This window comes from Lissotriton helveticus, chromosome 3_2 (assembly GCF_964261635.1).
Source record: "Lissotriton helveticus chromosome 3_2, aLisHel1.1, whole genome shotgun sequence".
Taxonomy (NCBI): Eukaryota; Metazoa; Chordata; class Amphibia; order Caudata; family Salamandridae; genus Lissotriton; species Lissotriton helveticus.
The window spans coordinates 14,823,458-14,848,351 of NC_136062.1; the positions used below are offsets into that span (position 1 = coordinate 14,823,458).

The window sequence follows — 24,894 nt, forward strand, 5'->3', positions numbered from 1 at the left end:
GGAAAAGCTTGACACACAGTAGTTTCCAGTACCACCCCATTGAACAGGTTGCGCTGAGAAGGCACCAGATGAGATTTGGGCACATTTATTGGAAAGCCCAAATTGAACAACAGCTGAGTTGTTACTCGCAGATGATGAAGCACCATCTCTGGCGACTCCGCTTTGAGCGCCAATCGTCCAGATAAGGGAAAACTGGAATCCCCGACCTCCTGAGATGTGCTGCCACAACTGCCATCACCTTTGTGAAGACTCAAGGTGCAGTAGTAAGACCAACCGGTAGGACCGCAAACTGGTAGTGCAACCCTACTGTAAAACTTTGACATTTCCTGTGCGACTTCAGGATGGGAATATGAAAATATCCTGTAAATCGATCGACACCATCCAGTCTTCTTGCTGCCGCGCCAGAAGAACCTGAGCAAGGGTCAGCATCTTGATTGAATTTCTCCGGTATCAGGTAAAAATTCAAGGACCTGAGGTCCAGAATCAGACACAACCTGCCATCCTTTTTGGGGATCAGGAAATACCGGGAGTAGCATCCCTGACCCCTTTCCTGCTCCGGAACCACCTTTATTGCACATTTTGTAGTAAAGCAAGGACCTCCTTCTGTAGAAGAAGCAAAAGGTCTTCCAAACAAAATCCTTGGCAAGGAGGGTAAGGAGGAGGAAATTCCCAAAAGGGAAGGGCATACCCATTCTCAACAAGATTTAAAACCCAAAGGTCTAACGTGACCGATTTCCAACCCTGTTGAAAGTGAGACAACCGAGCCCCTACAGGACCCACATGATCCAGGATGGAGGCTCTAGGGCTGCTTTCCTGCGTTACCAGGGGAAGCAAGGGAGGTAGAAGTGGAGGAGGAGAGATTGGAGGAGGAGAGATTGGAGGCGACCTCTGGCTTTCCCTCTATATGACTTATAGAGCGGATTTTGCTGCTGCTGCAGAAGTTGTCGCAAGCAGCGAAAGCAAGACCTTCCAAATCCACAATACTTTTTATATCCAAACCCCCTTAACTGGTTTGCAATCCCAAGGATTTTGCCGTGGCTCTGCTGTCTTTAACCCTTTGAAGTGCAGAATCAGCCTTCTCTCTGAAAAGCTTTGAACCATCAAAGGGCAAATTAAGAAAGGTAGCCTGAACATCCAGGCAAAAAACAGAGGATCTAAGTCAAGCTTGTCTCCTAGTATTTATGGAGGTACCCATAATTCTGGCCACCGAATCATCCGTATTCAGGCCCAATTGAATAACCTGTCTTGCTACAGCCTGAGCATCTGACAGAACCTCCATAAAATTTCCCCTCTCCTCATCAGGCAACTTGGGTGCCAATTGCTTCGCCGAATCCATTAAAGCATGTATATAATGGCCCAACAAACAGGAAGCATTGGTAGATTTTAATGCCATGCTAGATGAAGAAAAGACCTTTTTAGCCGACTGCTCCAGCTTCTTAGAGTCCCTGTCGGCCGGAGCCTGAGGAAAAGCGCCTGAAGATTGTTTAGAGCAGGGCGCCTGTACCACCAAACTTTCTGGAGATGGATGAGAAAAAAGAAAAAGTGGATCTCCTGGAGCAGTTCTATATCTTCCAGCCACAGACTTAGAACTGCAGAAGAGAGTGGTTTACGTCACACCTCGAGGATAGACTCCGTTAAGGCGTCATTAAAAGGCAACAATTGCTCAACTATTGAAGAAGGTGAATGTAAAACCTCAGTGAGCAAATTTGGCCTTTACTCAGCAGTAGGTAAGTGTAAGTCCATAAGCTCCACAGCCTTTCTTATGACAGTATGATAAGAAGCTACCTCTTGAGGTGGAGAAGCCCTTGACGAAGAAAGATCCCACTCATGGGAGGTGTCCAGTCCACTTGCCTCCAGAATTCCTTCAAATTCATCCAAGGATTCATCAATCTCATCCTCTTCCACCTCCTGTCTCTGACACTGCTCCTCCTCCAACAGCCTCTGTGCCTCGCTCCTCGAACGAAACCTTGGTTGCGGCGTCGGCGGCGCCACACGCGGCGCTGACAGATCCGGAGCCAGTGTCGAAGGTGGAATCGGCGTAGAGAGAGAAAGGCCCACCCACCCACCAGGGACTCCATAAACGGCGTCAAAACCCTCGGCGCCGGAAACTGGCATGACGGCGCCATCAGCATGAAAGGCACAAAGGGTGCCTGGGCATAGTGCTGAGGCACGCCCAAGTTGAAGGCCAGTGGACCCACGGGACCCGAAGGTGCGCCGGAGGGGAAGGCTTCCTTAGTCAACACTCCATACATTGCATTTAAAAAATGCGTTGGATCCGAACCTGGAGTTGTAAACTGTGGATATGGATTCGAGCCAGTATCCACACGAGGAGCATCCGACGTCGGAACAGTTGGATACACTAGTGGAGCCACAGGTTCAATCACGTGCACAGGAGAGGAAGGAGAAGGATCATACTGAACTGGCAAGCCCTCCGAATACAGTCCTCTACGTCGTGATCCGACGACAAACACCATAAGCAATCTTCATGGGGGTCAGTGATGGACATATGACCCCCACACTCCCTACAGGGCTTAAACCGGACTTCCTCGAGGACATCTTTAAAGCAACAGTTAAAGATGAAGGAACAACAAAGTAACACGACAAATATGGAGAGTGCTAGAAAGCTGTTACGAGTCAACGGCACGGAAAAAAGGGAACTGACGTCATCATGCCGAAGAGACTCTCTTATGGCTCCGGTGACGTCGTGCGGAGTCGCGAGCAGAGCCGTGGCATTGTGACATCCTCGTCAGCGTGAAGAGCTAGGAAAATAATGGCGCAGAGTGTAAAGATAAGGTGAGGAATCCACAGGCAGATGTATACATCAGAAGGGCTGGATACTCCCATTATGCAGCTCTTTGGATTTTAGAGTGCTGCTTGAGTTAATCTTTATGTTATGTGTGGATTTAGAGGAAAGTTGTAGGCCTGGATCTAGAAGTTATTCATTAATAGCACGGTCAATTGATTTTACTCCGTATTTATTGACCATATTACTTATATTGATACTTTGATTTTTACATTTTTGTTGTATATTCTTTTAAGGTGTGTTTTATGGAGCATGTCCCTGATTACGATGAATGTGAGTGAGTGTAAGGACTGCTTGAGCTTCATTGTCGTCCTTCCACCGATTGCGCTGTGATTGAAGTACTACTTACATTTTTCTTCTTCTCTGTTGTTCTTGCTGAACCCATTGCCATTTGTAGCTATGTTTTACTATGCCACAGGCATAGTCTTTTTTTCACGATGGAGAGATTAACTGATTTGCTCAGAATTACAGCGGTGTTGTGTCAAGACCAAACAAGCAATGACATAGCCAATAGGTTGCGCCTTTGAGGCTCTGCTATTGCCTTTTATTCCTGCTGTACAGCATGGCTAGTGCAGACTTTGGCGAGGATTTATAGAAATGCTGTATAGCAGTGTGACTGTTGTGCAGCATGGCTAAAAATAATAATGAACAATCCTTGACCAAGCTGGGGGCCCATGGCAGCTAGGTGACACACGTTGGGAGTTCTCTCCCCTCCGGTGACCTGAACTAATTGCAAAGATAGCGCAACACTAAAAATAAGTGGAAACTAACCTACAGGCTCTCTGAGAGCTTTTTTATCTGACTTTAGCATTCTCAAGTTGATTGCAAATGAGCCAGCACTCCCTGCATGAGAAATGTCGCAGTGAAGGCTGGTGCAGGCACTCCGCAAGGATCTGGGGGCTTCTGCCTTGATCTGCTTCCGGGGTACTCTGGGTGGAATCAGCCCTAGCTGGTAGCTGCTCTCTGCTCCGACGACTGCTCAGGTGACGAGCACAGAAAGAAAAGTTGCTATATGAGCCTAACACAATGAGTTGTGTCAGGCGGTACAGTGAAGCTCCAGGAGGAGCCTATACTAATTCCACAAAGAAATCCAGAGAATTAAGGTTAGTGTGCTAGGGCCAGGAGGGTCTGCAGGGGCTGTTCTAGGGAGAGCCAATGACAGTTACTCATTAAGAAGCAAGCATGTAAGCACAGAGCTACCTATTAAAGGGGAGAGTGATAGTACACCCCAGGGTACGATGGCAGAGTTAGCCCTGGACATCCCCTGTGATATAAGTACCCTTAACCTCCAAGTGAAAGCTTCTGACTTGCCTCAGGTTCCACTACCTCATATTGAGAACAGAAACAGATCAAGGGAAACTCGGGGAAGCGCAGCAAAACCCACTTATCACATTAAAATCACCCCATCTTTGAATTCCTAACCAAGAGGTGGGAAAATCCTATATACCTCACCAAAATTGAATAAAAGGCTCGCTAGCCCCTCAGCAAGAACGTACCCTAATTATGGAAGCAGGAAAACAGAATTTATAAGACACAACAGAATTCATAGATGAGAATAGATTCCAGGCAATAGCGGAGAAACCGTTAGAAAAAGATCAGGCATGGGAGGTGCAGTGGTAGACCCAAGTTGCAGGGGAAAAGACACAGGATCCCATTGGGAAGTCAAGACTGAAAAATCTGCTGGTTACTTTGATAGTAGACATTAAAACTAAATCTGCAATCTCAGAAAGAAATCAAGCTAGAATACAAGGGGCTTGTGACATTATAGAGCATGGGGGCTCAAACTGGGGGGCCTAAAGTGATCCCAAGGTGGGGCGCCAGGCTCTGGCCCAAAGAAGCATTATGCTGATAACAGTGATTTGTTTTAAGCAGAAAAAACTGAGCAGCAGTATTCTGCTCTGTAATGGCCCATCACTAACATCTCTTCTCATTTAAATCATAGCTGTCAAAAGGGAAATGACTCCAAATAAGCTTCAAACCTCCCTCCTCCATTTCTAGTAATCACAATGTAGATACTTGTACACATTAGTATGGCCTGCCTGGCTAGAATAGTATGTTTAGTAATCATGTGTTTGATTGCATTTTTAAAGCTGTAACAAAACTTAATTGTGATGTTTAAATAAGTCTAGACGTGTGTAAGCATTGCCAATTTCAATGTAATAGCTGTGAAAAATTCTGAGGAGGGCGAGAATGTTTTTTCCCAATGAGGAAGAGGGGGCAGGGGTACAGCATTAAAAAGTTTGAACACCACTGCTCTGGAGGGAAAAATGAATGACCTAATGGAAAGAATGTGAACTATGGAAGGTTCCCCAGAGGAATTATAGAAAGACGTTAGAGACAATCGCGATAAGATTCATACGTTAAAAACAGGGGAAATAGAGCTTCACGATAAGGTGGAATCTCTGGAAAATAATGCAATAAGAAACAGCATAAGTGTGCTAAATCTACCTGAGGAAGCTGAAGGAGAGAACTTCATGATTAACCTGTTTAAGGTATTTATCCAATCAGTAGACACTAATCCTTTTTATAAAAAACATCCCAATAGGAAAAACCCTAGGAGAAAACTGGACAATTTTAAGTCTCACTCCTTAAAAGAGCAGATTCTATCACAGGCCCCAAAGACAGGTAACTTCAAGAAAAGCAAGTGGTCTCTCCGTATTAGATCGAACATCTCAAGGTTGACACAGGATAGACAAAGGGAGCTGGGAAAGAACATTCAAGAACTCAGATCTTTAGGAGCTACTGCCCAGCTGAAAATTCCATCAACTTTGAGAATAGTGTGGAACAACAAAACACAAAATGTAAAAGAGCCAAAGGAGATTGTGAATTTATTAAAACAGATGAAAGCACAGCATAAATAGAACTAGAGATAGGAAGGAAGAGGTTTCAAACAGTTAGAATGAAATACCCTACATGATTCTTTGGAGGGTACCCCAAGGGAGGGGTCAGGAGGAGAGTAGGTTTGGGTTGGGGCACAGCAAGATGATGAGTGAGAGTGAAGTCACTGGGCGGGGAGCGTTTTGGGAGAAAAAGAAAAAAGAAAGGGTCCTCATTTGCAATAAATGAAATAAAAGAAGATAGCGAAGTGAAGGGGGTCACAATTCAGTAAAGCTAATTCCTCAGAAATGTAATGATATACACAAGTAAAAATCTCTCTCCAATGGTCCGGACATGGAATGTAAATGGCCTTAGAATGCAAAAGAGGAGGAGAAATATTCTAGAATATTTAAGGCAGTCAGAGAGTGATATAATAATACTATAGGAGACACTTACTATGAAAAGAATCGTAAAGCATTTAAAGAGGCAAAAATGGATTAGCCACTTCGCATGCACTAACCAATCATGTTGCGTAAAGGGGGTAGCCGTTCTGAATAAATGCTCTCCTCAGGCAACAGTTATGCAACACAAAAACACAAGGAAACCAAACACACACAATGTTTGGTGATCCTGATGTCAAATGATTAGGATGGAAGAACTACAAAGTGAGGAGTACCGACGCATTATGAAACTCCTACAGAATGTTGTATGAGGCTCTGGCCCAGGAAGAGGGTACTTTCAGACTCATCTGGGCTCTGTCCTTTCCTTGCCTGGACTCTTTACCTTCTATCACACATAAGGACAAAAAAGCATTTGCAAACCCAACGGGTCCGGAATTTCAAATAGGTACAGTTACCTCAAGTAATTACTAGATGTCATTTTCAGGTCAGAAAAACCAATGTGAAGTTTTTAACAAGACTGCAGCCCTTCAGAACTTTACTAGATACCCCTATCAAGTCAGAAGCAACTGATCAACAAGCCTGTCAAAAAGCTGCAATAACTCACGCTGTTACTAAATGCCCCTCTTGAGTAAGATGCAAATTATTAAAATGTCCCTTACCAAGTTGAGGGGTGTGGCTTCAACATAAAAAAAGACATATCCACTTTTGCTACTTTAATAAATTGTGCTTGATTTAAATAAGATTAATAAATATGCCAATGTTGGTATATGCTGATGAATCAATATTGCAACTTTCAATAAATATCTTGACTAATATGGAACATTTGTAAAGACAGCCTAGTATTATAGATACTAGCAAACTCTGGTTAAGTCAAGTGCTTTTTACTGTCTTGTTTGGAAACTGCTTTATTTTTTATTTTTGAGTGGCACTATATTTATGCCCCAGTAAAATGCAGCTGCCTTATGTCATGGTAGGAAGAAACAATATGCAAGTCAATGGGAGAAGATATTTTTCGAAGGAGATATTTATGTATATGCACCTTGCACTTTGTTAGATATTTGCTTGGAAATTATGGAAGCATTTTGAAGCCTAATAAATCGCTTCTATAAGGATTCCTATGTACCGTCCTTCTGTGCGTCCTGGTAATAATAGGTAGTTATAGTTAGGACCTATTTTCCATAGGAAATTAGCAACATTCTATTCCCAATAACTTTGGCACAGGTTGACGAATCTTCGTGAAATTTTCCAAAACTTGTGGGGCGCTCTGGTCTCCTTCTATCTGGAAAGTTTCGGGGTGATTCGGCAAGCGGGGGCTGAGAAAAAAGGGGGGTCCTAAAACGTGTTTTCCAAATGCAATTTCCCATAGGAAACTTTAGACACGGCTACAGACCGAACTGCTGAACGGAATTACACCAAATTTGGCAAAGAGGTAGTTCTTGGTTCAGAAAGAACCCTTTCTGTTAAATGGTGTAAATGCGTTCAGTAGTTGCTGAGAAAATCAAAAGTAAAAACATATATATCTATGGCCGCGGAGGATCCGCGCACCCTCCCAATCACGAGCTGTATGCTAATTGGCTGTCAACACTCCAAACCAGGAAGTGTTGGCAGACATCTTGTGCCTTGGTAGAACCGAGGCGCAATAAGTCAGTAATACAAGTGCGCAAAACGCAAAAAGAGGGCAGGGTAGAAGCACCCTGACCCCCAAATATTTTTTATGTATTATTGATTTTATACATACATACATACAATCATGAAAAGCTTTGTCGTTATAGGGTGACAGCCCACCCTGGCTGTATCTTTCCAGGAATATAGTTACATAGTATATGGGTTTTGCTGTCCCCCCCCTATCCCCTGCCCCGTTAGAGGAATAGAAATGGGTGAGAAGGGGAAAGGATAGTAAATGAGAGAGAGAGAGAGAGAGAGAGAGAGAGAAGAAGCCTTAGTGTGCCAGAGGTACGTATCCTTCGAGTTTCTGTTGTGGTCTCGTGGGGGTGTTGTGTGCGTGCCCTTGGGCCCTTTGTAGGCTCTGTTCACGGGGGGTTTGTAGGGGTCCAGGAATTTGTGCAAAGAAGCCCACATTCCCCTGGAAGTTTGTCTCCATGGTGAGTCTCGTAGGCCGTGCTGTCCGCACCTCTGAGGTACGTCACCCAGTTGAGCCATCACAGCCAGTTGAAAGTTGCCTTGGTAGTGTACTTTCATTTGGTAAGAACTATTTTAACTGCTGCTGTCAGTAGGAGATCCGCTATGTCTCTGTCCTGTTGTGAGTCTAATTCTGTTGTCATGAATGCTGTGGTGAGGGGGGCGTGGCTACGGCGCCGATGTAGATGGAAGCGGGACTCCGGAGCTCCTCCGCGCCCGCCTCGCACCACACCATATCCTGCACCCCGGCCCGGACCCCGGACCCCCAGATGCACAGGGGAGGATCCAGGGAGCACGAGGGGGTGACACTAGGGACCCGAGAGTCCCGATCCTTAGCTGTGGGGAGAGTTCCCCGTGAAGCGGAGAATCCGGCGCGAGGAGCGGACAAAATGGCGACCATTGTCCCAGCCTGAGGTGCCTGGCGGAGGTACGCTGTCGGCGGCTGAGGGCCCACACTGCCGGAGTATCTGCCTGACGTGGCGGCGGAGGGCCCCCGGGGGCTGTGGAAGGTGAGCGGCGCCCCCTGCAAGTCCATCGCGGCTGTGACCCGGGAGCGGAGGCCGGACGGACTGCCTGACCCCAAGATGGCGGCGAGTGTCTCGACGGAGCCGCGCTAACTGTCGGCCGCGGGGTCCCTGAGGCCGCGAGGCGCGCTGTGATCACCCTGTCACTGCGGGTATTTCCCTAGCGCCCCTCCCGCCCTGACCAGCGGGGCACCCGCGTTCCAGGTGGCCTTTGGGTGAGCGGACTCCAGAAGAGTGACCGGCTGAGCGCCCCAGGGGGGACGGCCGTGAGACTGGGAGCCGGAGACACAGCTCCCTGGCCGGAGGCCCTCGCGCACTGACCGCTACCCTGGGCCTGACGCCGGTGGACGGGCAGAGGATCCATGGAGCTCAGGTGGAGGAGGGCACATTGGGCGACTGGAGAGGGGGTCCTGTCGCCCCACCGTTCTGGCAGAGAGAGGCTTGCTCCCTGCGACGATTGAAGCACTGGGACCTCACCTAACAGAGGCCCGGGGCGCAGCGGGGCCACGAGGCGGAGGGGGGCCAGAGTGAAATCGGCGAGCACCTTACCTTGCCTGGCTGAGACCTCTGTGGCGACGCCTGGACCGGGAGAAGTGAGGCACTGACTCTTGACCTGATACACCTGGCGCTTGGGGACGATCCAGCCTGCGGCACCCCGGTAGACTATTACTGCCTGTCCAGAGGTGCCGGGAGCGAGAGCCCTGGGGTCCTGCCGACCTGGTGAAGGGGGACTTGCTCCCTGTAGTGGGCCCCAGCTGCCGAGGGCGAAGAAAGACAGTAGCGCTGAGTGACTGGAACAGGGCCGGAGAAACACCCGGGCGTGGCCTGAATCACTGGTGGCCACAGCGGGGACGCATACGCCTTGCAGCCCGACAACATGACGCGGGGCAGCAGAAAGAAGGGCTTCGTCGCCTTGAAGCTGGACGACCCGGGCCATCTCGTGGAGGAGGATGCATCGACGTCTGGAGCGGGAAGCTCGCCCTGCCCACGAGATCCGTCACTGGGCGACATCATGCAGGCGATAATGGCGTCTCGGGAGGCTCTTGAGAAGCGGATGGACACCATCGCTTCGGACCTGTCCCTATGGAAGGACGACCACAGGAAGCTGAAGGAGCGGGTGGCGACCTCGGAGATAACCCTGAAAGATCTGCCCGGGGACGTGGAGGCATTGAGAGCATCACTGGCGGAGGTGGCGCAGAAGGTCCGGGTACTGGAGCTCAGGGCCGAAGACAGTGAAGGGCGCTCCAGACGCAACAACCTCCGCCTCGTGGGGGTTCCTGAAAAAGTGGAGGCTCAGGATGCGGTCACTTACCTGGAAGACTGGCTGCGGACGGCGGTGGCCCCTGAGGAACTCTACCCTTTCTTTGCTCTGCAGCGGGCCCACAGAGTCCCGGCGCGCCCCCCCAAGCCAGGAGAGCCGCCGCGACCGATAGTGCTGCGCCTCTTGCACTTCCGAGATAGAGATCACATCCTCCGAAGAGTCAGAGACCTGCCGGACCTAAGAATTGATAACAGCAGGGTCATGGTCTTCCCGGACTTAACCAGAAACGTGCAAAAGCAGCGAGCATCCTTCCTGGCGGTTAAGCGAAAGTTGAGATCACTACAGCTGCCCTATGCTATGTTGTTCCCGGCTCGGCTGAGGATCATCGCTGAAGGACGCTCACATTTCTTCCTCACACCGCAGGAGGCCTGGAGTTGGTTGGATGCCAGGGGGGAGTCGAGCGCAGACGCCCCTCCGGAGACCTCGCCTAGAGGACATTCTACTCAGACGAAGCCGACGCGGGGGACTGGCTCCCCGACGAGATGGCAGCAGGAGAGAGCTGAAGCGGTCCTGGCGGTGGTGGCCATCAGCCAGGGAGACGCCAGCCCATCTGGGAGCGCGTCGGAACAGTCGAGGGCCAGTGCTCCCAGTCCTGGCTCCAGTAGTGAGCACGACCTCTCAGAGTCGGACCTGCCGGTGGTGACTCCCCAAACAGCAGACGGAGTGCTTGGCTGAGGCGAACAGAGGGACACTGGACTCGTGTGTAAGGTACTGGGTACGACCTGAGGCTGCTTTCAGACGCTGAGTAGACAGTCTTGGGACCTCCCCAAATTGTTACTGGGCAGCGGGGGGTGGGGGGGAGAGGGGCCGGGGGACTTCTCCTGAAGGGTCCGAGGGGAGGATGGGGCGGGTGCGGGGGGCTGCGGACCTGTTTGGGTCGGCATACTGGCCACCCTAGCCCTATTCTATTGAAGCACACTTCCTAATTGAGTTTGGATGGGGTTTCCATGTTGGTTGTCTGTCCTGGGGTGTGGGAGTTGGGGAAGTTTAGCTGTTCGGGTTGGGGGGGGTTGGGGGAGGGGGATCCGGGCGTGCCAGGGGAATTGCTGAGAGAATGGATGTAGCGCGATGGGCTCTGCAATGGGACCCGACCTAGGTTACAAATGTCTCACGTGGAATGTAAGGGGGATGCACACGATGCAGAGGCGCCACAAGATCCACTCCGATTTAGTCAGGCGGGGTATTCACTTCGCCTTCCTCCAGGAAACACATCTACTAGACAAGGAGGGTAAGGCGCTACAAAGGAGGTGGAGGGGGCAGGTCTACCACACTGGATACTCCGCATATGCCAGGGGAGTGGCCATCTGGGTACGGGCGGGGGTTCCTTTCCAATGCACGCAACACCTAATTGACCCGGAGGGGAGGTATGTCATGGTGAGGGGCAAACTAGATGGGAGGGACCTTACTCTATACGCCCCGAATGTGGACCAGCCTGCTTTTCTCTCCTTGTTGTCCAGCAAACTGGCCCCGTTTCTGGTGGAGCCCTTGCTCCTTGGAGGGGACTTTAATAGCGTCACTGACACCACCCTGGACAGGTCGCACCCCCCCCTGCCCAATGCACCAGCTGGCAAACTAGCACTTGCACGCACTACTTGGCAGCGCCAATGGGGCCTGGTCGACTCATGGAGGGCTAACCATCCATTGGACAGGGACTATTCGTTTTTTTCCGCTCTCCATGAGCTACACGTTCGCATCGATGCCTTCCTGTGCTCTCAGGGCGTGCATGCAGAGGTGTGCCACAGTGAATACCTCACGCGCACGATCTGAGATCACAACCCGTTGCTTTTGCAATTGGGCTGGTCCCAATACCGCCCGCGAATCCCTGCCTGGTAGCTACGCCCGGAGGCGCTGGAAGACCAACTCTTCCACACAACGATAGCCTCGAACATCGAGGACTATTTTCAGCTCAATGAGGACACAGCGGGCTCGGCCACGATTGAGTGGGACGCCTTCAAGACGGTGGTGAGGGGTCAGTGCATTGCGGCGGCGTCAGGAGTTAGGAGAACATTGTTAGCAGACATCACGAAGGAGGACGAGAAATTGCGAGACCTAGAGAAAGCGAGACCTGAGCGGCCGGACACACATGAGGCGCTACTTGAGGCGCGGGAAGCGGTGGCGGCGACAGTGGAGCGCCTCAGGTGCTTCGACTACAAGACCTACCTCACACGCGCGCACTCGGAGCGCGACAAGTCGGGAGCTCTTCTGGCCTGGCTGGCCAACCCGGCTCGTCGGAGCTCGGTAATTCTTGAGCTCAGGGACCACTCGGGGGTCGCGCGATTTGACCAGGGGGGGATCAACGAGGTATTCTACGATTACTACACGGAGCTCTACCGCAGTAGGATCCTGCCGTCGGCGGAGGAATTCCAGGGATTCGTAGAAGGCCTGGACTTGCCCGAGTTGGGTAGGGAGGGCACGGAACTACTCGGGGGCAAAATTGAGGAGAGGGAGGTGAAGGTCGCCATCAAGGGCATGGCGAGGAACAAGACGCCGGGCTCAGACGGGCTCCCAACGGAATTTTATCTTGCGTATATCGACCTCCTGGCGCCCAAACTGACGCGGGTCTACAATGAGGCGAAGAGGCGGGGCAGGCTACCGACGACCGCTGGCGAAGCGCTCATAGTCCCCCTACTGAAATCGGGCAAGCAGCCGTGGGACAGGACAGCATATCGACCGTTGTCCATGCTCAACCTGGACTACAAGATATTGAGTAAGATCTTAGCGGCGCGCCTACTCACCCACATGTCCTCGCTGATCCACGCGGACCAATCCGGCTTCATCCCGGCCCGTAACACGGCACTTAATGTGCGACGGCTCCTGCACGTATTGGAGGCTGATACCTATGACGGAGATGAAGCGGCGGTGTTTGCAGTCGACATGGAAAAGGCCTTTGATAGCCTGGAATGGCCTTATCTCTTCCATGTTATGCGCACGATGGGACTGGGCGATGACTTCGTGGATTGGACGGCGCTGCTATATCGAAATGCGACGGCGAGGGTCAGAACTGGGAGAATCATCTCTGAGACGTGTGTAGTGAGCAGGGGCACCCGTCAGGGATGCCCTCTCTCTCTCCTATTGTTCGCCATAGCTGTCGAACCACTCACGGCGAGAGCCCGACTGGGACAGGTGTATCAGGGACTAGATGTTTATGGACAGGTCCACCACATAGCTTTGTATGCGGACGACCTGCTTATGTTTCTGGCGGACTCGGCTGACTCTCTGCGGGGTGCTAAGGCCCTCCTGCAATCACTGAGTAGGATGTCAGGTCTCCGAGTAAACTGGGCGAAGTCATGCCTGTTCCCAGCCCGACCGCGCAGAATATGCCCACAGCCCTCGGAGGGGGTGACGTGGGAGGAAAGGAGCCTGCGCTACCTCGGGACCTCGATATTTCATGACAAAGCGGATATTCTTGAGGGGAACGTCGGTTCGGCCATTAGATACGCCAAAGAGAACTTCGAGTTTTGGAGTACGCTCCCGTTGTCGCTCATGGGGAGAGTGGCGCTTCTTAAGATGGTGACCCTCCCACGGCTGCTTTATTTCTTTAGGACCCTCCCGATCTGGATCCCGGCAAGCTACTTCCGACGGTTAAGATCATTAGTGATCGGCTTTCTATGGGGGACGGGCAGACGCAGGGTGGCGCTCAGCACACTTCTCCGCCCCAGAGAGGAGGGTGGGCTGGCGGTACCGGACTACGAGCTGTACTACCTGGCGGCTCAGCTGCAGTGGCTGACGCAATGGGTCGCACGAGCCAGGAGAGGAGACGATGGATCCGGAGAACCGGCGGGCCCGGTTCAGGTATTATCCCGGATTTTTCTGGGACTCCCGATGGGAGATTTCCACCTCACACAAGAATTTGCGACAGCCCGGAAGTGCTGGAATAGATACCGCCAGAGGGGCCGCATTGGGGTACCGTACGCCCCTGAGATCCCGCTCCAGCTGTGCGGGGCACTGCCGCATGGGGGCTCGTGGCACGGACTAGGGGATTGGGAACAGCAGGGACTCAAGTCCATGGGGGACCTCTATGAGGACGGGGCGATGCTGCCTTTCGACCTACTGAGAGACCGCTTTGAGCTGTCGGGGGGGGGGACTTCCTCCTTCACGCGGCGCTAACTTCGGCAATCCGCAAGCACTGGAAGACGGGTATGACGGAGCCGCCACTGTCTCTGGGATGCCAGTACGTGGTGATGATGGCGGGGACGGTCAAGGCAGTCACGTGCCTATACAGACGCATGGTCTCGGAGACTGTTGCTCCTCTGCTGGCCCTGAAGACGAAATGGGAAGCGGATCTGGCGATGGAGATCCCTGACGAAGCATGGACTGGCATAGTGGCGCGGGCCCGAAACGGAACGCGCAACGCTAGATTTCAGCTGATGCACTTCTATGTCCTACACAGGGCCTACCTGACACCTGACAAATTACATAAATACTTCCCTACCCACCCGGCGGCCTGTCCGCGGTGCCCGGCACCCTTAGCTGATTTCCAACACATGTTCTGGTCCTGCCCAGAGTTGGGTCCCTTTTGGCGGGAGGTAGTAGATACCCTGAGGGAGGTCACGGAGTGAGACTTGCATCTATCCATGGCACACTGCATCCTACACTGGTTCCCACACACGTCAAAGAACAAGATTACTAGCAAGTTCTTGGACCTGGGTCTGCTCCTGGCGAAACGAGCCATAACATCCCAGTGGAAGGCTAATAGGGGCCCTGTGGTGGGGAGGTGGAAGGCTGAGCTGCTCAAATGGGCCCGGTGTGAAGGAGAACTCCGTATGCAGGCTGCGCTTAGAGCGGATAATGACACGGCACTGGAGAGGGCCAGGGCATGGAAGGGGCTGATCTTAGACCTCACACTTTTGGCCTGGAGGAGGAAGACACCCCGGCGCAGAGCCCTGCCCCGGCGGACCACTTGCCCAGAGAGGTGGCGACCTAGGCTCCCTCCCCTGTCCCCCTACTTCCTGAGTGAGGAATACGAATCATTTGTTGGCTACTCCTGAGGGCCTACTTCGGGACTGCATTTGTCGGGATGAGTGTGATCTCGCATTGGTGGTGAGCTGGCACGCCTGGTGGGGGGTAGAGTTGGGCGAAAGGGGGATAGTTCTGGAGCGGGGGGGTAATGGGGGGGACGGGGTGGGTTGGGGGAGTGGGGAGTTCTAGCTCAGACGAGTAGGAAGAGAGACCACCCTGATCTCACTGGACAACGTGATTCGGTGGGGGAGCAAGAGGATTGAAAAGCAGCACTGTCTTGCCCCAGAAAGCTGGTAACAACTGCTCTGTGTTATTCCACCCTACACACGTATTTATCTACTATTGTGCTGCTCGACCTCCGGGGTGTGAGCTAAAGAGCTGTGTAGAACGACTGTTGCAAATTTATAAGGGGAATGTTCACCAGTAGTAATGACCCATATGATGTGATTGTACCATTTATCTTGCTGCAATAAAAAGAAATTTACACAAAAAAAATGAACGCTGTGGTGAGTGTAGAAAAATTTGGTTTTAGTGTGCATCCCAAAGCTTTGTTTATGAAGACTTTCTCCCAGAATTTTTTTTACCTTGGTACACTCATAGATAAGGTGTGCCAGGTCCCCCTTTCCTTTGTCGCAGTTCCAGCACAGATCATTCTCCCTGAGGCCCAGTGCTGCTAGGCGGGATGGGGTCCAGTAGGTCTTGTGTAGGAGCCAGAACTTCGTCTGTGCTAGTACTGGTGAGATTTTGTTTTGTGAGGTGGAGGCCCAGAGGAGATGGAGTGCCTTTTTGCTGAGTTTAGTGTCTAGTTTTTTCTCCCAATATGTGTTTGCCTTGTCATTAATTTTGGTAGTGCTAGGTTGGAGTAGTTTGTAGAGGTGTGATACCTGGTGGTCAGTTCTACTGAGATTCGCCATGTATTGAAGGATTGTTGGCTTATGTTTTGCTAATTTTACTTTTGCAAGGGCTGTTCTGATTTTTAGGAAGTCGTACAGTTCTATGTCGGGGAGTTCATGCTTATTTTTTAGTGTGCTGAAAGTAATGGAGCTACCCCCCTCTTCGAGCTGCGCTGGATATGATATCCCCACTCTCTTCCATGTTTCTATGGAGAGGCTTTTCCCTGTATTTGACCTTTGTGTTTGCCCACAGTGATTCCCATCCTGAGTTTTTCACACTGTGTTCCATTATTTGGTCTACTTTAGGCAGGGCGATTTTGGCGTTTTTCATTACTGGGTTGGATGCCAGCATGTGTTTATTGGCTGTGAGGAGTACTAAAGGCTCAAGGTTGTTTAGGATGGCTCTCTCAATTGTGAGCCATGCCAGCGTGTACTCCTGGCTAGGTACCAGCCAGTGTGACCCTTGCTTTGCTAGAAACGCAGTTTGGAAAGTTTTGAAGTCTGCTACATTTAGGCCTCCTAATATTTTGTCCAGTCGTAACTTTTTCAGGCGTATTCTCACTTTTTTTCGCGCCATAAGAATTTATTCATCATCCTATCAAACTTGCTGTGGAAGTCGTCTGTGAATTGTAGGGGGAGCATACCCAACAGATAGTTGACCATCGGGGTGATCATCATCTTAACTGTTTCTATTCTCCCCCACCATGGTATATACCTGGTGGACCATGACTCTAGCAGCAACTTTGTCTTCTCTAGGAGAAGCTTTTTGTTTTGGTCTAGTGTGGTTTTTAGGTCTTTACCAAATTGAACTCCCAGGTACTTGATAAACCCTGTTTGCCAAGCAAGTCCCACGTTCCCCAGTGTCTCTCTAGTGGTGTGGATGTTTAGTGGTTTGCACTCCTACGTGTCCTTATTTAGCTTGTATCCTGAGGGTTTTGAGAATCTGTCTATTGTGTCCATGAGAGCCATTATGGAGGGTTTGGGTTGTTCTGTAACTTGAACGATGTTGTACGCGTATGCGGCTAGTTTGACTGAGATCTCATTGATAGTAATCCCCTTCACTTCCTCATTGCTCTTTACATCCTTGATCAGGGGTTCCAAGGCCAGCAGGAACAGTGAGGGGGACAGTGGGCATCCCTGTCTTGTCCCGCGTTGTAGGGGAAAGGGTTCAGAGACCGCCCCATTAATCACTATTCGAGCGTTATGGTCTCCGTACAGTGCCATTACTTTCCATATGTATGCTTCCCCCAAATTGTAAGTCTACATGCATTGTTCCAGGAATCCCCATGAAACCCTATCAAACGCTTTCTTCCCATCAAGCGTAATGGCCACCGCTGGTTCGTCTATTTTGAGGCACGTGCCAGTATGTGACACAGAAGTCTGGTGTCATCATGTGACATGCGTGTCTTTAGGAACCCTATCGGTGAGTTGGTTATTAGATCAGGTAATACTGTGTTCAGTCTTGCGGCCTTTCTATCTCTAGTTCGCTTATTTCCCAGCCTAGCTTCTCTGCATCTTTGTCTGTTATCTTTGGGAGGTCTAGTCTGTTTAGGTAGTTTTTGCTTCCTTCCTGGTCTAAGGACTCGTCCTTTTTGTACAGGTCCTGGTAGAACTCTTGGAAGGTTCTTAGGCTATCTTTGTGTCTTGTGTGTGTAATCTTTTTTGGGTCGGTGATTGCTGATATGGTGTGTTGCCTTTGTTTGTGTTTAAGGTAGGAGGCTAGGAGCTTACCTGCCTTGTTAGCCTCACAGAGGTTGATAGCCTTGTATTTGCTCACCCATAATCTGGCCCTTTCGCTCAGGATTTTATTGTATGAGTATTTTTTCATACTGAGCTCTGTTAGAGTGTTAGCATCCTTTGCGTTTGTGATGTGTATCGTCTCTAACCTCTTGATGTCTTTTTACAGTTCGGTCAGGTGTTAATTAGCGTTTCTGTTCATTTTGGCCTTGATTCCAATAATTACGCCTCTGACTGTTGCCTTAAGTGCTTCCCATATATTCTTGGGATCAGTGTCATGTGTTTCGTTATGTCGCAGATAGTCTTTTATGGCCTCTTCTATTTTGGATTTGTTACCCTGGCCCTTCAGGACGTCACTGTTAAACCTCCATCTACGTGGGACTTCCTCATTATGTCTTCCGGTCAGCTGAAGGGTGATGCACGAGTGATCAGAGATTGTTCTAGTCGAGTGATCGAGAGTGTTCTATTAAGTGGGGGTGTGTGCCTGTGATTAGTATATAATCAATCCAGCTGTATGAGTTGTGAGGGCTGGAGTAGAAAGTGTAGCCCCTAGTGTCCGGGTGTTGTAGTCGCCATGGGTCTTTGAGGTTGAATCTGGTGCATATGTTCTTTAGTGTGTTGTGTGCATTTGGGGGGTGGGAATGGCATTGTTATTGTCTGTCCAGTGTGTAGTCCAGAGCTATGTTAAAGTCTCCGGCCACCACTGCTAGGTCATTCTGGGGAATCGTTGTCAATTTATTCGAGACTCCCTCCCAGAAGGCAGTGTCATCCGTGTTTGGGCCGTAAATGTTAGCTACATGGATGTATTCTTCCCCTATCTTCAGTTGTGTTACCAGTATTCTCCCTGCTTCGTCGTGTTGTTGCTCCTCTATTGTGATCTTGGTATTTTTACTTTGACGTACCCATCTGGCTTTCAGTCATTTGGCGTCCTCAAGAGAAAGCCTGGTCTCCTGCAATAGGAACACATCTCCTTTGGTCTTGCCTAGGTAGTCTAGGATTTTTTTTTTCTTTACTGGGTGGTTGAGGCCTTTCACGTTGAGGGAGACTATCATTAGGGACGAAGCCAAGGAGGCCATGTTGTTCTGCATCATTGGTTAAGTTGAGTGTTTGCTATTTGGCCCTTACCCTTGTCGCACTGTGAGCGACCCTTTCCTTCTCGCCTGTGACCCCTATCTGAGGTGTTGGTCGGAAATTGTGTGTCCCTCCCATTGTTCCTGTCGCTCTCCCCACCAGATCTCAACATTATGTTCCCTCCTGTGTGTTGGCCTGAAGATAAAAGGGTGTAAGTTGAAAAGAGGATAGAGTAGAAGATAGATAGAATAGGGGCTAGTGGATAGTAGCATGGCATATATCATAGACAGACAGACAAACAAACCCTTTCCCCCTACTGCCTTCCCTCCCCTCCCCCCTGTCTTCCTCCTTCATATTCTAGGCATGCAACGACAGGGTCGCCATTCCGTCTCCCCCGGGAGCCTTTTCCTTATATTGTTGGTGAAACCCTCCTCCCCACCCTCATGCTTCTTTTCTTGTTGGAACGGAATACTATATGTAGGTTTTGTCCATTGTGTGTGTGCCATTTTCCCGCTCTTTCCTCCCACCAGGATCCCTTAAGGGACCCTACAGAATACCCCGGCATTCTTTACACATAAAGGATATTTGGTTGTATATAGTCATTCTTTTCTTTCTGACACTAGCCAGTTGGTGCTTCTTTTGTTCAGATTGTCTTTGTCTCTGCTCTTCCCGGTTCGGCATGAGGTAGATAGTGTTTTTGGGCTTTTCTGTATAAAAAAGGAAAGAGCAGCTGAGGTAGTTTCAGTGGCTCGCCTTGTCAAGTTCTGAGGTAGTTTTGGACCGGTGTGGTTCGTGGTAGTTATGGTTGCCGCTTTCTGAGTGGGTCTTTTGGGTCATGCATTCCTCCCTGGTCATTCCACTCTTGGTTCTGGAAGGGCTCTTCTCTTGCCTGATCCTGGAGCCCTGTCATGGGGGAGCTGCATCTTAGCAGCTCCCCATGTGAAAAAGCAATGCCGTCTCCCGGAGGACGCAGGGAGCCAGCGGGATTTGGGGACCCCCCCCACGGTCCCCAACGGAAAGGGCCAGCCCCGGGGGATGGGTCCCCGGGGCTATTAGTGACCCAGGAAGGGGGCCACGCGCCCCCCCTCCTCAAATATTAAAAATATATACATTTAAATTTAAAAAAATAAACATTGGCCGGTTCCGGGGAATGGGGTCCCTGGGGCCATAAATGGCCTAAGGAGGGGGACAAGGCACCCCCCCTCCAAAAACAAATCCAAAAAACAAAAGAGGGCCATGCCCCAGGGGATGGGGTCCCCGGGGCCGATTATGGCCTCGGGAGGTGGGCCACGCGGCCCCATTCCCGAATTTAAAAAAAATAAAAAAATTTAGGGGGCAGGCACTGGGGGATGGGGTCCCCAGGGCCAATAAATTAGAAAAAGAAGGGGGATTACACAGCCCCCCTTCTTAAAAAATAAATAAAATAAAAGACCAGCATCGCGCCGAAGGCCACGCCCCCTCCTTGCAGCACTCTGCAAACGCGCCCACTGGCGCGTTTGCAGATGGGGAACGAATTCCCCTTGAATACTGGGGGTCCCTGGTGGCCAACTAGCCCACCAGGTGCTTCCAGTAAGCGCCACTGTGCTGCGTTGCAGAGAGGTGGTGCATGCCGTGCCCCTTTTTACATCTCTCTGTAACACAGCTCTGTGGCGCTTACTGGAGGTACCTAGTGGGCTGGTTGGACCCCAGGGACCCTCAGGATTCAAGGGGACTTAATCTCCCAACTTAAATCGGCCACAGAGCGTGTTTGCACAGTGGTGAAGGGAGGGGACGGGGTCTAAGGTGATGTGTGCAAACACGCCCTGTGGCGCATTTTAAGAGGTAGTTTTAATCCCCCTGCACTATTATATACTAGGGGCTTACAGAGGAGGTCATGCTAATCACAGGGGGACCCCAATGCATAGTGTTCCCTAGTGTATGTAGGTGTTTTCACTGTATTCTAAGTGTCTTTTAACATAGCACTGGCTCTAAGGACTGGTTAGTCAGACTCAGTTACCACCAGTATCCGTCTGAAAAAGTTGAGGGTACAGGATGATTTTGCAACATGGCTTCTTTCTGCTCTTCTCTTTGTTCTTTCTGCACGTTTTCCTTCTTCCTGCACTTTTCTTCGTCTTTGAGGGCTTCTCTTGCTTCTTTCTGCATTTCTTTTTTTTTCTTTCTGTGCGTTTTTTCTTCCTTCTTCACATGTCCTATCTCTGTAGGCATAGTTAGAAATTAGTATTTAAAAAACCTTAGAAATTCACTGAACAGGGGCTTTATAGTTAGCTAGACATTTCACTTGTACAAAACCATTGAAATTCCACCGTTATAGTTAGTTCAGCTAACTATATAACTCGCGCGCCTGCAATGCACTGCTGATGAAGTCACATATTACATCACTCATGACATCACTGATGACATCTCAAATGACATCACTTATGACATCATCCTTGTGATAGAGTGGAAGACCTCCTCTCACCTGAATATAACCTTTAATACACACATACAAAAATATAAACTAAAATTTTCTAAACATTGGACATACCAATACCAGTTACAACAACCTATTCAGTAATTCTAAGATCTACATACACATCCACTCATTCACCAACAGTCCTATAAAGTCACTCATAAATGTACTCACTAATCATATGTACTCATACAACTATACATCCTATTACACACCACCACTCATCCATAGTTACCCACACACAGTCACTCATGCTAATAAAGATTCAAACATCCATTTACTTGCATAAACAGTTATACACACACACCAGCACACTTACTTCTACAGAAACTTACACATACTTACTCTTTTAAACAATCACTTATAGAAACACATACTTATTCATACAGGAACTCTTCCGTTCTCTCACTCTCATATACACACCAATACTCACATATACTAGTTTAAAATATATGTAGTTACTTATAAAGACACTATTGAGACAGTCATTCACTCACTAACACACCCATACACACACTCATCCTCCCATACAGTATGTATGTATGTATGTATTGCGACTTATATAGCGCACGTATCACCTGAAGGCATCAAGGCGCTTGCTTAGGGAACCCGTCCTGGTATTCCCCTGTGAGATACCCCGGCAGGGTATCCACAAGGTGAAAGCCAGGCATCCTGCCGCGAGGGGCCGTAGTGGAGATTAAGCAAGCTATTGCCCAGAGTCGCACAGTGTGACCCCGTGAGTCGAGTAGGCACCAGAGCGAGAATTGTCGAGTCCGTGGAATTTTTGAGCCCGAGACCCGCCGAGGCGGGGAATTGAACCCTGGTCCACGGCCGATCTCAGCTTCCGGGTCTGCCGCCTCTAACCACTGAGCCACGCTTCTCCACAGTCCTGCACACATACTGTCTTCAACACATACAAACAGTGACGCACTCATTCATGCATCTATGCACTAAGTAATACTCTCCACTGAACCATACAGACACTCATACTGATACTCGAAAAAAAACAAGTAGTAACCCATATAGACACTCATGTAGCTACTTACCAACCCGTGCAGTCACATATACAGAAAGTGAGACTGATACAGATATTTACATATTTAAACATTATTAACTAACTCATTTGTTCACTAAGATACACTTAATCCGTCCGTTATACAATCAATTTTATAAAAAAAATTCATCCATTTAGACACATATATACCCATTTATTCTTCCCTCGACCTTGAGATATACATATATAAAACATATTTAATTTTCAGAAAAACACACATTCACTGGATGATGTCATCAGTGATGTCATCAGTGATGTCATTTGAGATGTCATCAGTGATCATGAGTGATGTCACTGACCATGTCATGAGTGATGTAATATGTGACGTCATCAGCAGTGCATTGCGGGCACACGAGTTATAGTTAGCTGAACTAACTATAACGGGGGAATTTCAATGGTTTTGTACGAGTGAAATGTTTTGTACGAGTGAAATGTCCAGCTAACTATAATGCCCCTGAAACCTATTGTTTTTTTCAGTGAATTATTAAAGGTTTTTTAAATGCTAATTCATAACTAGAACGTGCCTGAAACCTATGTTTTTTTCAGTGAATATATATATATATATATATATATATATATATATATATATATATATATATATACATATATATATATATATATATATATATATATATATATATATATATATATATATATATATATATACATACATATACACATATACACATATGCGAAACGCGTCAATGCCGGGCACTATGTCCGAGCAATTCCTGGATTTTATTGCTGAATAAATATGCACTTGCACTTGAATACTTCGTGTTCCTGATTTGATCTTTATGGATGTTCACCAAGTGGTCCTCGCTAGATAATCCCAGCCTGACCGTATACTGCAGGGCTGGTATCAAACAGTTGTTTGATACACATATAAATATACACATATACACACACACACACACATATATATAAATATATATTTTGAACATATATAAATATACTTTCCCAGAGCTCTAGTTCCTCAAGAACTAGAGCTCACTCGAGTGAAATTCAAAAACATTGAAACCCTTTCATGAAGTTGCAGTTTCCCTATTACTTACTAGGTATCCCTCACGAGTAAAAAGCAAAAGCATGTATATTCTTTTATGAATGTGCAGTTCCACAAGTTGTTAATAGGTGTCCCTCACAAGTCAAATGTAAAAGTATATTTCTTACATAAACCCGAAGTTCCACTAATTACTAGGTGCCCTTCAAAAGCGGACTGCAAAAGCATACACATTATTTCATAAAGCTGCAGTTCCACTAGTCGCTACTAGGTGTCTCTTAAGTGAAATGCAAACGTATTGAAATTCTTAAATAAAGCAGCAGTTCCACTAGTCTTCACTAGGTGTCCCTCAAAAGGATAATGCAAACACATTGAAAATCTTTCATAACACTGTAGTTTCGCAAGTTATTACAAGGTGTTCCTAGTTAGCTGGAAACAAACGCACAGAAATTCATACATGAAGCTGCAGTTCCACTAGTCCTTACTCGGTGCCCCTCCCAGTCAGCTGCAAAATCATTGAAATGTTTTCATGAAGCTGCATTTCTACTTTTTGTTAATAGGGGTCAAGCTCAAGTCAGGAACGACTGATAAACAAACATTTGCACATGCAATCTAGCTACTCGAATGAAGTGCTCATTTTCTGTAGACAACATAAATATACCAAAGCTGGTTTATTGTGCGGAATGAACATTCACATTTACAATAAATATCTTGGGATTTATGAAAATAGTTTTTGTAAACCTACTATATCGAGGGGCTATCAGTCATTGGGAAGTGCAAGTGCGAAATAATTTTTCAAGTATATGTGTACATGTGCATAATATAGTTACACAAATGAAGGCATCCAATGGCTGGAGTGAGCTGGTCTCTTGATCTATACCTCCTGGTAGATTAGGAGTATAATTTGCGCCATGTGGTGATTGGTATCCCCAATATATGTATGTATTTTTTATGATTTTTTCGGGGGGGGGGGGGACATGAGGAGGGCAAGACAGAGCTAAAAAGGACCAATTTGCATCAAGCACTAATACACGATAAAAAAGGAGCATTAGCCCTGGCTGTGTCATGGCACTTTTGATGTATTCAAATTAGTTTGAGCGACACTGCAAATCTGGCATCCATGCTGCTGCACAGCATGGCTACCAAACATTGCTAAAGCCAATAGCACTCATAGACAAAACCTATTTCTTTGCCAATGCTTGTTGGTAATGTGACTATTTCAGCTAGTTTTTTTATTGTTTTTTTAAGTAATTATTACATCTTGCCACGTAATGTTAATTCTTGGGATGCCACTGATTTTGTAAATGATTAAATCACTCTTCAGAATCAGTTTTGACCTAATCCACAATGGAAACAGCATGTAATGTAAAGAGTACGTTTACCCTGAGGGGTTTCTTTGCACATTATGACAGATGTTTAATGTTACACCCAACTCGATTTATTTTATTGACCTTGCGAGAATGGAAGGCTCAAGGGGTCAAACACAGATCCCTGCCAGTGATGTATTTATTCCACCTAGCGGGCAGACCATGAAAGCAGGTAGAGGGACCTGACATAGGGCAACTTCTAAGATCTATCTACTATGGGGTGCGAATAGCGCATCTGATCCTGTATCAGCTTTCTTTTAGCTATTCACATAGAGGCACTCGAAGTTTCATAAATGAGATCCAAATGTCATGCCTCGGGAAACTGAAGTTTAGAATTCACTCACACAAACACATACCTA

At 48.4% G+C, this 24,894-nt stretch overlaps 1 protein-coding gene across 2 annotated transcripts in view; it reads right to left on the reverse strand.

Annotated features, from left to right (window-relative positions):
• PDE8A (phosphodiesterase 8A) overlaps window positions 1–24,894 on the reverse strand; it is a 2,294,608-nt gene that overhangs the window by 662,210 nt on the left and 1,607,504 nt on the right. The window lies entirely within an intron of this gene.